Here is a 13,199-nt window from a genome sequence, read left to right on the forward strand (position 1 = left end):
ATTTTATATTTAAAATGTTTTGTGGGAAGCTCCCCCCCCCTCGAATAATGAAATATTTTGAGGAATATTAAAAAAGGCAGACTATTATATTTTCCCAAAGGGAGAAATGGTGAAACATGTTTTTAGAGGCAGAAAGCAACTCCCACTTTCCTTAATGACCCACAGCAGATGTCAGCAATTAAGAGATAAAGAGCTTATTGAAAGAAGATAAGTATCTAGATAGCTCTATTCATAAGCAAATGCCCTCACCCAAGAGCCAAAACAGGACAAAAGCCACAATAGGAATTACCCAACACCCTTTCAGACAAGCCCTTCATTGCATCACTCTCAAAGCAGTCCAAACTTCAACCAAACGTAGCTCAGACAAACACCTAGGCTTTGTACTTTTCCTATAGAGCCAGCTATGACCCTTACATAACCCCTACATGGCCCAATGGGAATCTGACAACAGCCAATAGAATACATATTCTTATACAGGAAGAGGAAGCTCAAGTGCAAAGCCCAAGAGGAGGTATAAAAAAAAACCCACTCTCAACTCCATTTTGTCAGCTGCACCAGAACCATAAACATGTTCATCAATAAATGGACTATTTCCAATCAGCCTCCAGCCTCCATTTTGCCTCCAGTGCCTTTCTCCTGGCTTCAAACAGAACCAGATGGATATTTCTTCCGATAGTTTGAAGACCTTCTCGGGGTGACCCTGATTTTATTCACTCTTAAAAATGGCTGTGATCACTGCAGATTTGCTTCTACTCTGGACATGACACCTCACAAAATATAAGTCTATGTGACTCAATATGACCCTATATATGCCTCAACTAAGAGTTTGGTGCCACAGAGTTGATAGGCTTTTGTGCATCAAAGTAAACAGGGAACATGATTTATTTTAGCAAACAATTTCACAGTGTCTCAAAACTTATCTCTTATATACAATGGCAAATATATATATATATCTTCTGACCAAGTAATAAACTTTAGCAGAACTTGTTTAGGCTTTGAGGAAAGGATGTTGAAGAAGGTAGCGAGACGTGTTCTCCATGAACTTCACCAAACTATACTGGAGAGGTTGAGCAGCCTTTCTTGCACTATGCCAGAGAGAAACAGTGATGTGTCTATTATAGTTCTTGCCAAAACATTTGACCATTTGTCCTGAGGAGATGAGCAGTTTTGTTTTTTTTAAAAAAAAATAACATTTGTGTGTATCAGAACTTATGGCAAATGATCTGAAGGAAGCTGAATGGCATCTTCTCCAGCCATACTGAGGGAAATTTGACAAGTGATGCCAAAGAAACTTTGGGTATCAAAGCAAAAGCAGAGCAGAGCAAAGTGACATGGTCACTTCATTTCATTCTTAGAAACAAGGCAGACAAAGTGCTTCATAAAATAGCTTAAGCTGACTACTTTGCTTGAAGCTTCATCAAAGCAGATATCCCTTCAAGCATTTGTCTAGCCCTACAAAATACCTAATCTTCAAAAGAGTATTTTATTTAGCCAAATATGTTTTAACAGAATGAGGCAAATGTCAACCTGTGTAATATGTCTGTATCATATTTAACAGAACCCTGAGAAACAGATGCAAAATAACTTCTCAAGCAAACTCATGTGTGCTCAGAATTAAAGAATAGGCTGCTTTTTAACCACAAGGTCAGTCCGAAAGCTTCTGATCAGTATTAGAAACAAATTCACCGGTTTTTTCCCCACTCCTCACATCCCAAATAACTACATTCACTTCTGTTTTCTGCCTCTCAAAACATCCTTTTTAAAGCAAGTTAATGTTAGAAATGGGATCATTTGTTGCTCATTTAAGGCAACTGGAGATATAAATCCTTGCTAATATACTGCAGATTACCTAGAGATCAATGAATGAACCTCAGCCTAACTTCCATTCATTATGAGCTGAAACACATAGGCCCAGAGCAGCAGTCTCAAGCCAAAGGCATTCACATCTAACAGATTGCAAATGAATGAGGTTGGATGAATAACAGGAGCATAAATGGAATGCACTAAATAGAAAAAGGTTATTTCAGGTATAAGATGGGAAGTCATTGTTCTCCATGGACTATGAATAAAGTATAACTCCCTTCACAGGACAAATTCAGGGAGAATTCCAAATTGGGAATGTCTAGGCATAAAGAACCAGTTTGGTCTAGTGGCTAAGACATTAGGCTAGAAAGTAAGAGATCATGAGTTCAGATTCCACCTTGGCTATGGAAGCCAGCTGGGTGAACTTGTGCCAGTCACTCTCTGTCAGTCCAATTCGCCTCACAGGGTTGTTATTGTGGAGAAATTAGGAGGAGGAAAGTGTGTTGGATATCTTTGCGGCCTTGAGCTATTTAAAAGACAAAGGTCACTCTTTTGAAGACAGCAAAGTCCACATTTTGGACAGAGAGGACCGCTGGTTTGAAAGAGGGGTCAAAGAGGCCATCTATGTCAAAACTGAACAGCTCTCTCTTAACAGAGGGGGAGGGATATGACATCACCTATCTTCAGTCTACAACACAGTCCTTTTAACAGTTCCAAGAAAACTCCACACCCATTTGCAGTACTCAGGTGGCCCTGATGATACAGATAAACTTCCAGATGGCCTCAATGACTCTCTAAAAGAATGCAAATAACCAGCTGTCTGCAAGGAGTATAAATGATTCCATTCCCACTATCCAATCAGAGGCTGAAGAAGCTTCTTAGATAAGAAGTGAAACATCTTTAAAGAAAAAGCAGAAAGTCCAGTTGCCTTTTGAAAAAGCACCTTTGGCACAACCATGACCTGGATGACTGAAAATCTCCATACACAATAGTTAGAGCTCTTTCCTGGCACCATTAAAATTCTCCTTATTATTATTATTAAATACCCAACCAAGCACACAATCTGCCATTCCACAAGCAATCATAAAATGCCAAAAACATTAGATTCAAAAAGTTATAGATTTGTGTTATATTGACATGAAAAAATGTTTGATCAATCATGTAACATTAACACAAACTTCAATTTCTACCTAATAGGTTCATTTCTCCCTACCTGATCTTCAGTAGCCAGGGTCACAGACTCTACTGCTTCTTCCCATAGAAAATTCATCCATGTTTTCAAAATGAAAGGAAGAGACATAGCTCAGTAGAAAAATATCTGTTTTGTATGCAGAAAGATCTAACTTTAATCCTTGGTTTATTCCAGTAAGAAATGAATTCCCATCTGAAACCTTTAGATATTCTTGGCCATCACCCTAGACAATACTTAGATAGTTGGAAAAGGTAGTAAGTCAGTATAACTCATCTTCTTATATTGCTGTTCTAGAACATAGGGCCCTTTTCCCAACAAATCTGGATTGCTCATATTTGTGAAAAAAGGATTTTGCAAAAATCATATGGAACATTACAAGTAGAAGAAGAATAATTGTACTATACTGGCTACATTACATTGAGCTTTGTCCACATCTCTGCCCCCCTCCCAATTCCTGTGAATATTCATGATTACACATATTAAATATTATGTGTATTAATCTACTATCAAATGCACAAATATCTGTGTCAAATCTGACAGCTATTTTATGGAAGCTAATCAACTCTGTATCACTAAATATATGTACCACCTTCTGCATTTTATTTCCTTTTTTATCTCTTTGCTCAGTTCTAAACTGCATAGCTAGTGGTGATGTTAAATTGATGTCAAGCTGAGCATATTGTGGGATTTCAATGAGACTTACTATATTGAGGTAGTGCCAGGATTTTTATTTCATTAATAGAATGCCCCCTTCATTCTTTACTATTGCTGGCAGTATGGGATTTGGGTGGAAGGAGAGGCAAGGGAGGACATTTGACAAACATTGTAAACATTGATGTTTTGGGGCAAGTAAGGAGCAGATTTGCATTGGAAGATTTGCTTAGTAATTCCAATAAAATAAATGGATTCTCTAAATTTATTTATTTATTTATTTATTTATTTATTTATTTATTTATTTATTTATTTATTGGTTTGATTTATATGCTGCCCTTCTCTGGAGACTCAGGGCAGCTTACAATGCATTAAGCAATAGCCTTCAGACCTTTGTATATACCTGCTTAGTAGGGCTTTCACCACCACCACCCCCGCGCCACAAGCAGTATTCTTTTTTATACAAAGTCAGCTTATTGCCCCCACAGTCCGGGTCCTCATTTTACCTACCTCGAAAGGATGGAAGGCTGAGTCAACCTTGAGCCTGGTAAGATTTGAACTTGCAGTAATTGCAGGCAGCTGGTGCAATTTAACAGCACTAGTCTGCTGCACCACCAAGGCTAAATATGTCTTTATCATTCTCTTCTTTTGAAAAAAAAATGTATATTTTGTAACTACGTTTTGTTTTAATAATATTTAACTGACCAGAGAGACAGAAAGACAGAGATGTTTCTGATAAAAGGGTAGCCAAGTACAGGTAGTCCTTGACTTACAACAGTTCATTTAGTGACTGTTTGAAGTTACAAAAAAGTGTAACATCAAATGCACTGAAAAAAAGTGACTTATGACCATTTTTCACAGTTACAATCTTTGCCTCCCCGTGATCATGTACTCAAAATTCAGATGCTTGGCCACTGGGTCATTTTTATGACCCTTGCAGCATCCTGGGGTCAAGTATTCCCCTTTTGCGACCTTCTGACAAGCAAAGTCATTGGGGATGCCAGATTCACTTCACAACTTATCAACTGCAGTGATTCACTTAATAACTTTGGCAAGAAATGTCATAAAACGGGGCAAAACTCACTTTAAAAAAAAATGATTTATATGCCGCCCTTCTCCGGAGACTCAGGGCGGCTTACAATGCATTAAGCAATAGCCTTCATACTTTTGTATATTTATACAAAGTCAGCTTATTGCCCCCACAATCCAGTCCTCATTTTACCTACCTTAGAAAGGATGGAAGGCTGAGTCAACCTTGAGCCTGGTGAGATTTGAACTTGCAGTAATTGCAGACAGCTGATGTTAATCACAGTGATTTAGTCTGCTGCACTACCAGGGCTCTTAATAAATGTATTATTTAACAACATAAATGCTGGGTTCAATTGTGGTCATAATTTGAGAACTACCTGTATGGCGTTTTTTTTTTTTTAAATCATTATTTATTTATTTATTTATTTACCGCCCATCTTACCCCAGGGTAACATCCAGATTTTACAGAAGGTCAGAAGGGTTGGGGCCGACCACACACCTGGGAGCAAGCGGTTTCATAGGGCAGGTGCAATGGTAGAGAAGGCTCTTCTCTTGGACCTCCATTGTCTGGAATAATCAGGCCAAAGGGGTCTGCAGCATGCCTCATCTGCTGGCAATGGTGGGACAGGTCAATCCCAATAGGATAAAATGATCCTTCAAGAGGCCTAGATCCATGCCATGAAATGCCCAAATGTAAAGCAAACTGCAGCTGATTTGGTTCTCTGCTGCTGCAATTGCTCAGTTTTGTGTGAACCAAATTTCATGGAGCTATTTTACTAGCTATTCATGGAGACAATGAAATTATATACAAGAATGGAGTAATGGAGAACACAATAGATGTCAACTGGAAGTGATGGAAAGGGAACAGATTCAAGAGTCCAAGCAGATATAAAGTGATGGCAAAATAATGCGAAGCGGTTAGGTTATTGAGTCAGTGACTTTGTGGAAGATGGAAGAAGAAACATGGAAAATGAAGATGTAGGAATGAATGGTAAAAGTAAATCTGAGCATCTGAAAAACATCTGTTTCTGTTCTTTTGTGTGTTTCTAGTTTGCAGAGCAATAGGTATAACTATTCTGTAGGCAGAACAGATACTGCTTAAATGATGTTGGCTGTTATTCAAAGAGTTTAGAAAAAGATGAGGGTGGGGGAAGAGAGAGAAATCAAGCATATGTTTTAATTTTATCTCTTGTCCCCAGGGCATTGAAAGTTTGAATTGCAGAAATCAATTCTTTGATAGAAAAAGAAAGGAAGGAAGGAAGGAAGGAAGGAAGGAAGGAAGGAAGGAAGGAAGGAAGGAAGGAGAGAGAGAGAGAGAAAGAGAGAGGGAGGGAGGGAAGGAGGGAGGGAGGGAGAGGGAGAGGGAGTGGGAAAGGGAAAAAGACAGAAAGAGAAGGAAGGGGAAGGGAAATACCTCTTGAAATAATGCCCTCAAATTGTTGTACTATATTGAGGAGTAAGATCTGTTGTTAATATAACATCATTCACAAGTCTCAAATGATTATTGCTTAGCAATATTTGGAATTCATCCCAATGGAGTCATAATAAGGGAGAAATAATTTAAAAGCAAAATGCCTTTTGAAGCTTGTTTAATTTTGTTTATGCTTCATCTGCCCATCTCAGTCATAGAAAGAAAATACCAGATTAGGCAATCACCAAAGTTTCATTCGGTCGTTGTTTACCTACATCAGAAGAGACATAGCCTTAACTAATAGTCCTTCAGAGCAGGCAGCAGTATAGCAAATCTCAAACCACCCATCTACCTGCCAGAAATGATGCTCAAACGCAACTCTCATAGTATTACAGTTGATATTGCTTTTTAACTTTGCAAGCCCTAGAATAACAGCAGTATGTACAAGTCTTGTGGCCAATAATGTTAAAAGAATTGGATCTTTATCACAATCTGTTGTTTATAGAAACAGGACAAGTCTCAGTTGTTTTTTTTTTTCCTCATGAAGCTTGACATCAGAGGAGCTTTCTAAATCTTTCCTTAGAATTCCTCTTCTGACTTCTGATTTCTAGAACAGCCCATGAACCTGCACCTGCTTTTGTCAGCCTTGTTTCATTGGAGCGCATGAGGCAAGCTTAGATTGGCAACATCTACCAGTGGAGAAATGAATGGCAATTCGCTGAATGCTAATGACTAATTACATTAACATAATAAAAGAAGATAATATAATTTTATTATTGTTCTTCCAGTCATCTTGCTTTCCTGCTTTCTTCTCATCACTTTGGCTTAGTGAATCAAATTACAAATGTTAATTCACATCTGCATAATATTTTGCTTCCAGGAAGAAGAAAAATATCTTGATGCTTTGAGGCAAAAAAAAGGGGGGAAATTGTTTGCATGTGATAGTTATCATTCATAACTCCACCCAAGTAGATTTAGGAAGTTTTTTTTTTGCTTTGTGGAGAGATAATTGATTCCAATTGGCTTAGAAATACAACATTATATTTTGATTCAGCAAAACAATACTCATTGTACAAAGACCTGTTTCAGTATTCTTTTTCTTTTAAGCTCAGGTCTCATTGTGATAATTATTCATCTACAAACCAGAAACATGGTTTAAATGGAAATGAAGTAATCTAACCTCCCTGGATCTCTGCAATGCAATAGATTTCATCCAGCAACTGTCCTTACTGTCCTATCCCTGAGTTACCAGTGTTTTCCACAGCTTTCCAGTGTGTGTGACACAGTATAACAGTATGTCGGAATGTTCTTGTAAGAAAGGAGAAGATGCATTAAAGGAATTGGTCATATAAAAGGCAATTTAGCCCACAACAAAACTTTGGTGGGGCAAGCAGTTCAGAAGGGACCCTCTCTAGTCTTCTGGGCTGTAAAGGAGATGGAGGAGAAATATACTTGCAAGATACTATTAATATAACCTTACTATGTAGCAGAACTAGCTCATCTTGTCATGCTTCCTGTCTAGTCCATCTCACAAGGCTGTCTCTGTTTCTCTGTCTCTCTCTGTCTCTCTCTGTCTCTGTCTCTCTGTCTCTGTCTCTCTCTCTCTGTCTCTCTCTCTCTCACACACACACACCCATGTAGGAGCTGGTATCTTGACCCTCCCCACTATTCATCCTGTCCATGTTTTTTTCAATGATGGGTTAAGTTCCCAAGATGATCTGGCTTCTAGAGAAATGGAGAATTGTGAAGGGGAAGAGGGTAAGATGATTACTTTCACCAGTGGGATTCCATCCTACAGTTTCAAAGAAAGCATTGGGGAAAAAAATCTCATTACTGAATTGCTTCTAGACTGAAAGCTGAGCCAATTAGTTTCCAGATTTTAATATGCTCAACTTTTATTGAACTCTTGAAGCTCTAGGGCATCAAGGGAATATGCAAGGTGGTGTCAGTCTTGGTCAGTACAATCCTTTTGTATGGAAAAACCCTATTTTTATAGAAAAACTCAATTTTTGTATTTTTCAAAACTTTGCACATATTATGTTAAATATTCTTTTCTTACTTTTTAGCTGCCTGATCCTGATCCAAGATGTAGGTTTTTTTTCTGATATTTCAATGTAATATATCATAGAATTTATTCCTGAACTCCTTTAAATAGTTGTAATATTGAGTTCCCAATGTGAATATAACATAAATTTCATCTTCAGATCTGCCACAGCATTTGAGCCTGCAGTTTCCCAAGTCTATACTAACACTTCTTACTGAAGCAAATTAATTGGCATTATCCATGTGTCCTAATAAGCTTTTGGCTGCACAATAATGAAAACTTGGGACTACTTGCAAGTACCGTGCCAATGCCTGCAAGTATTTGGTCAGACTAATTAATAATATGTCTCACCCTAAGACAGAATGAATAATGGTGCATTAAAGAGTGTGAAAATAACATTGAATCAGTGGGGTTTTTCTCATGGAGCCTGTAGCATTTAAGAGCTATTTACTATATGTGGATATATTGGAATTTAATTCCCTTCCTTGTAGAAGCAGAGGCTCACTAGCATAGTTGTTTTGTAGGTCCCATTGAACTCAACAGAGGTAAAGCTCTGGATATTAGCACATTTTTAAAATTTATTTCTATATCACAGAGCAACTCTGTACTGTAAAATAAAAAAACCAACATGCATGTGTACTATTGCAAACACAGATCATAGAATAAAAGGATTTACAGCTTTAAACAATTTAATACAGATACTGTAACCTACACATCATTTATATTACATCTTACTACCAATAGCTCAGAACAGAATCACACATTATTTGAGAAAGAAAATGAAAGTTTTGTCTGTAAAGACATGGGTGGGATGAATTACTGGTCCATGCTACACTAGTAAATGTTCATTTTTAAAAACCTATTCCACCCCTTTTTGAAGTAATGTACCAATTAAAAAATATGTTCACATTTGAACTAGTCTGCCTATACAATAGTAATGTCTCACTGTTATGATGCACTTCAAATTTTCCTGCCTTTTCAAAATTGATTAGAACAAACAATAGTTGGAATGGCCACACAGGCATACTATACAGTGGTGGGTTGCTACCGGTTTGCACTGGATCGGGCGAACTGGTAGTGGCAGCGGCGGGAGGTTCTGCCCACCTGCTCAGACGCTTCTGCGCATGCGCAGAAGCTCTGCGCATTTACAAGTGAACACGTGTGGACAAGCAAACCAGTAGTGACGGGATTTGGAACCCGCCCCTGATACTATAGTTGCATATTGTGTATGAGGATACAATATCCATCAAGTCATTGTTGACTTTTAGAAACTACATAGCAGGGGTGGATTCTACTTACCTTTATTACTGGTTCGCAATGGGATTGCACGTGCATGCTTGCTTTGCTCGCGTGCGCGTCTTGCTTTTGTGCATGCGCAGATCGCCAATGATGACATCCGGGGCAGTGAGCGGAGCCTCCCACCGGCTTTACTATCGGTTTTCAGAACTGGGGGCAACCCATCACTGCTACACAGACATATTTTCTCCATGATGATGTCTCCATAACCTGCTCTTTCAGGTCTTCCAATAGTGTACCCATTGCCACGGTCACTAACACCATCCACCTTGCTGCCGGTCATCATTTTCTTCTCTTTCCTTCCACCTTTCCCCACATTTGTCTGAAATGCTATAGGGTTTCCTGCCTAAGCAGGGGGTTGGACTAGAAGACCTCCAAGGTCCCTTCCAATTCTATTCTATTCTATTCTATTCTATTCTATTCTATTCTATTCTATTCTATTCTACATTAGTGTCCTATCTTGAGAGCTGGGTCTTCGTGTTATGTGTCTAAAGTAGTATAATTTGAGCCCGGTGATTTGTACCTCCAGTAAGAACTCTGGGTTGATTTGTTTGATGATTCCCTTGTTTGTTTTCTTGGCTGTTGGCAGAGTCTTTTCCAACACCAAATTTCAAAAGTATCAATAGTCTTTCTATCTTGCTTCTTCAAAGTTCAACTTTTGCTTCCACAGATTATCACATGGAATAATACTATGACTTGTACAGTTCAGATTTTTGAAGATATACAGATATTGCAGCATTTGAATAACTTCTCCAAGGCCACCATGATTGCTTCATCAAGTGTTAGTCAATGGCTTTTTTTGCTGATTCCTAACCATTGAATGGAATAGTTGAACCATTATGAAATGTTATCCAGGACTTAGTACTCTCAAGCAAAGGGAAAATTTAAGCTGGTACTGTACAAAACTTTTTGAAGGCTCAGCAAAATCTTTAGTTTATATTGTATTTTTATTAAGTGTCTCATTTAATAAATGAAGCTAGTGTTTTGAAGTTTAAGTGTTTACAGGCAAGTACACTACTTATACAGGCAAATAAAATGTCTTATGTATGTATGAGAGGGGAGGTTCACTTCCTTTGTTTTATTGTTATTTAACAAGTTGTGAAACTGACCAGAAACTGGTTTTAAAAAGTTAAAATCAGCCAGGTCTTTAAAACTACTAAATTTATGCTACTTAATTTTTGTTCTTAAAGTTTATTTTAATTTATGATTTGTATATCATTGTCATATATTATACTCTCTGAAAATAAAAAGAAGACAATATAGTGCAAAGTTGAAAGAGATAAGAAAATCAGTAGTTCATACTTAACAGAAGAAGATATCATTGTTCCTACCTGTATGTGTGTTTTCCCCTACCTTTTTTGCTCAAGTACCTCTGCTATCATATCTATCTATCTATCTATCTATCTATCTATCTATCTATCTATCTATCTATCTATCTATCTATCTATCTATCATCTATCCATCAATCCATCAATCTTGCAAACAATGCAGAATATACAGAATAGAGCAGAATATAAAACAGGTGGGGAGAGCAGCTTTCTGATGAAAATGAAACAGGACCATGGAGAGTTCTACTTGCATTCTGCTGGCTCAAACTTTATTTGTTAAATTGAATGCAGTTTATATTAGCAGCACCTTAAAACCAATTGGAATCTTATAATTACACTCCCAGTGCAATCCCTTTCAGTTTCTCTAGAGCACGGGTATCAAACTGGCAGCCTGAAGGCTGGATGTGTCACATGCAGGGCGCGCCCACCCCAGCTTCATGAAGGGGGAAAAAAATCACGAAACATCATGTGATGGCAAGGTGATGCTGCGAGTTTGACACCTGTGTTCTAGAGGAATTATCTGGTCTGTTACAAGGGACTTGTGTACAGATGCAGCCTTGGTCTAATAATGGATAGGCTGTTTTCTATGATGGCCCTGAATTTGACACTGGATGTTACTCCCGCTGCTCTTCTGCCCCAAGGGTGAGTTTTTCCTCATCAGATTTTTCTTCAATTTGAAAGAAGCCCAGAGGAAAATATTTCATGATCTATGATACTTATAGCAACTGAAGGTCTACTTGACATAACTTTTTCCCTTTTCCTCCTCCCTTTATGCTGGGTTGCATCTGAACATACAGTTCACGCCTGTATTTTTCTGCTCAGTTTTTATTAATAAACCACAACCTGGTTGAATTAAGGGATAGTGGGTCTTTTTTCTAAATTGGTACAAAGAGAAAGTGTTGTTTTTTTAAAGGAAAGAGGGGGGAAAAATCTACTCCTGGGTTATAGTGTTTTGTTTTGACAGAGAATTGTATAGATCATTAAGGACATTAAAAAAAACATTTAACCACTTAGTTAAGTTTCAGTTCACACATTATTGTGATATATATAGATCAGGCATGTCTATGCTGAAATTCAACATGTCACATGTGACTCCTGCAGCCTTTCTTCATATGATCTCTTTCTCTTCTCTTTTTCTGTGAGAACAAGAAGTGAGGAAGTTTGGAAAACATTTAAATTATAATGTCTATTTCTTTTTTATCCTCCAAACTCTTTTGTGCCCCTCTATTCTTTCACAATCATTTACTGCTGAATTTACAGTCTTCTTGATGGATAAGGAGCAGTGGTTCTGCAGCTGCTCTTGGTATTTCTTAGCTTTTTAACTAGTAAATGTCATAGAGATTTTTTTAAAAAAAGTAATGTCATCATCGCAAAATTGCAATTATAAAGAAATGGCCTTTCAAGCAGACAGATTTCAGCACTTTCCCTTTTAAGAAAACAGGACTAAAAACTGATGTTATAATATAGTAATAATTATTCCCCAAGCCCCAAGTGTTTCTTACCAGTAGGTGTCACTCACTTGTTAGATACAGAACCCAGCAATGTAACCAAAGCTATTTTATATATATGTTAGGAATGAATCAGTAACTCTTGATAAGAGCAAGAAAAGTCCATATCCTAAGAGTGGAGATTCTTTTGCTGGTTTTATATGTGTTTATGTACATATGTGAGAATCAGTAAATGAATGAGTGAGCTTTGATTACAATGATGAAATTATATAATCACAAATTGGAGCCTATTCATTTTTACTAATGCACTGTGCCTCTTTTATTTACAAGTCTTTCAAATGAAATAAAATAAACTCTCTTCCAATATCTCAGGGGTTGCCACAAAGAAGAGGGAGTCAAGCTATTCTCCAAAGCACCTGAGGGTAGGACAAGAAGCAATGGGTGGAAACTAATCAAGGAGAGAAGCAATTTAGAACTAAGGAGAAATTTCCTAACCGTTAGAATAATTAACCAGTGGAACAACTTGCCTCCAGAAGTTGTTAATACTCCAACAGTGAAAGTTTTTAAGAAGATGTTGGATAACCATTGGTCTGAAGTGGTGTAGGGTTTCCTGCCTAGACAGGGGGTTGGACTAGAAGATCCCCAAGGTGCCTTCCAGCTCTGTTATTCTATTCTATTCTATTCTATTCTATTCTATTCTATTCTATTCTATTCTATTCTATTCTATTCTATTCTATTCTATTCTATTCTATTCTATTCTATTCTATTCTATTCTATTCTATTCTGTTCTTTCTAATAATATTTCAAAGAAAAGAAAAGTTTTGCCATATGAGATCAAGGCTCCTAATATGCTGCAGAATTTGAGTTAAGAGGCTTGGTTTCTTCATTATCTCATCTATTAGAAAGAATTCTATAAGGAAACTAAAGTTAGTGACATTACTGCTGGTGGACCTAAGGCTAGTGTTAGCAAGGAAAAATAACACCGAGAAGATTTCCT

This window comes from Pantherophis guttatus, chromosome 1 (assembly GCF_059756535.1).
Source record: "Pantherophis guttatus breed Tessera chromosome 1, ASM5975653v1, whole genome shotgun sequence".
In the NCBI taxonomy this organism is placed as follows: Eukaryota; Metazoa; Chordata; class Lepidosauria; order Squamata; family Colubridae; genus Pantherophis; species Pantherophis guttatus.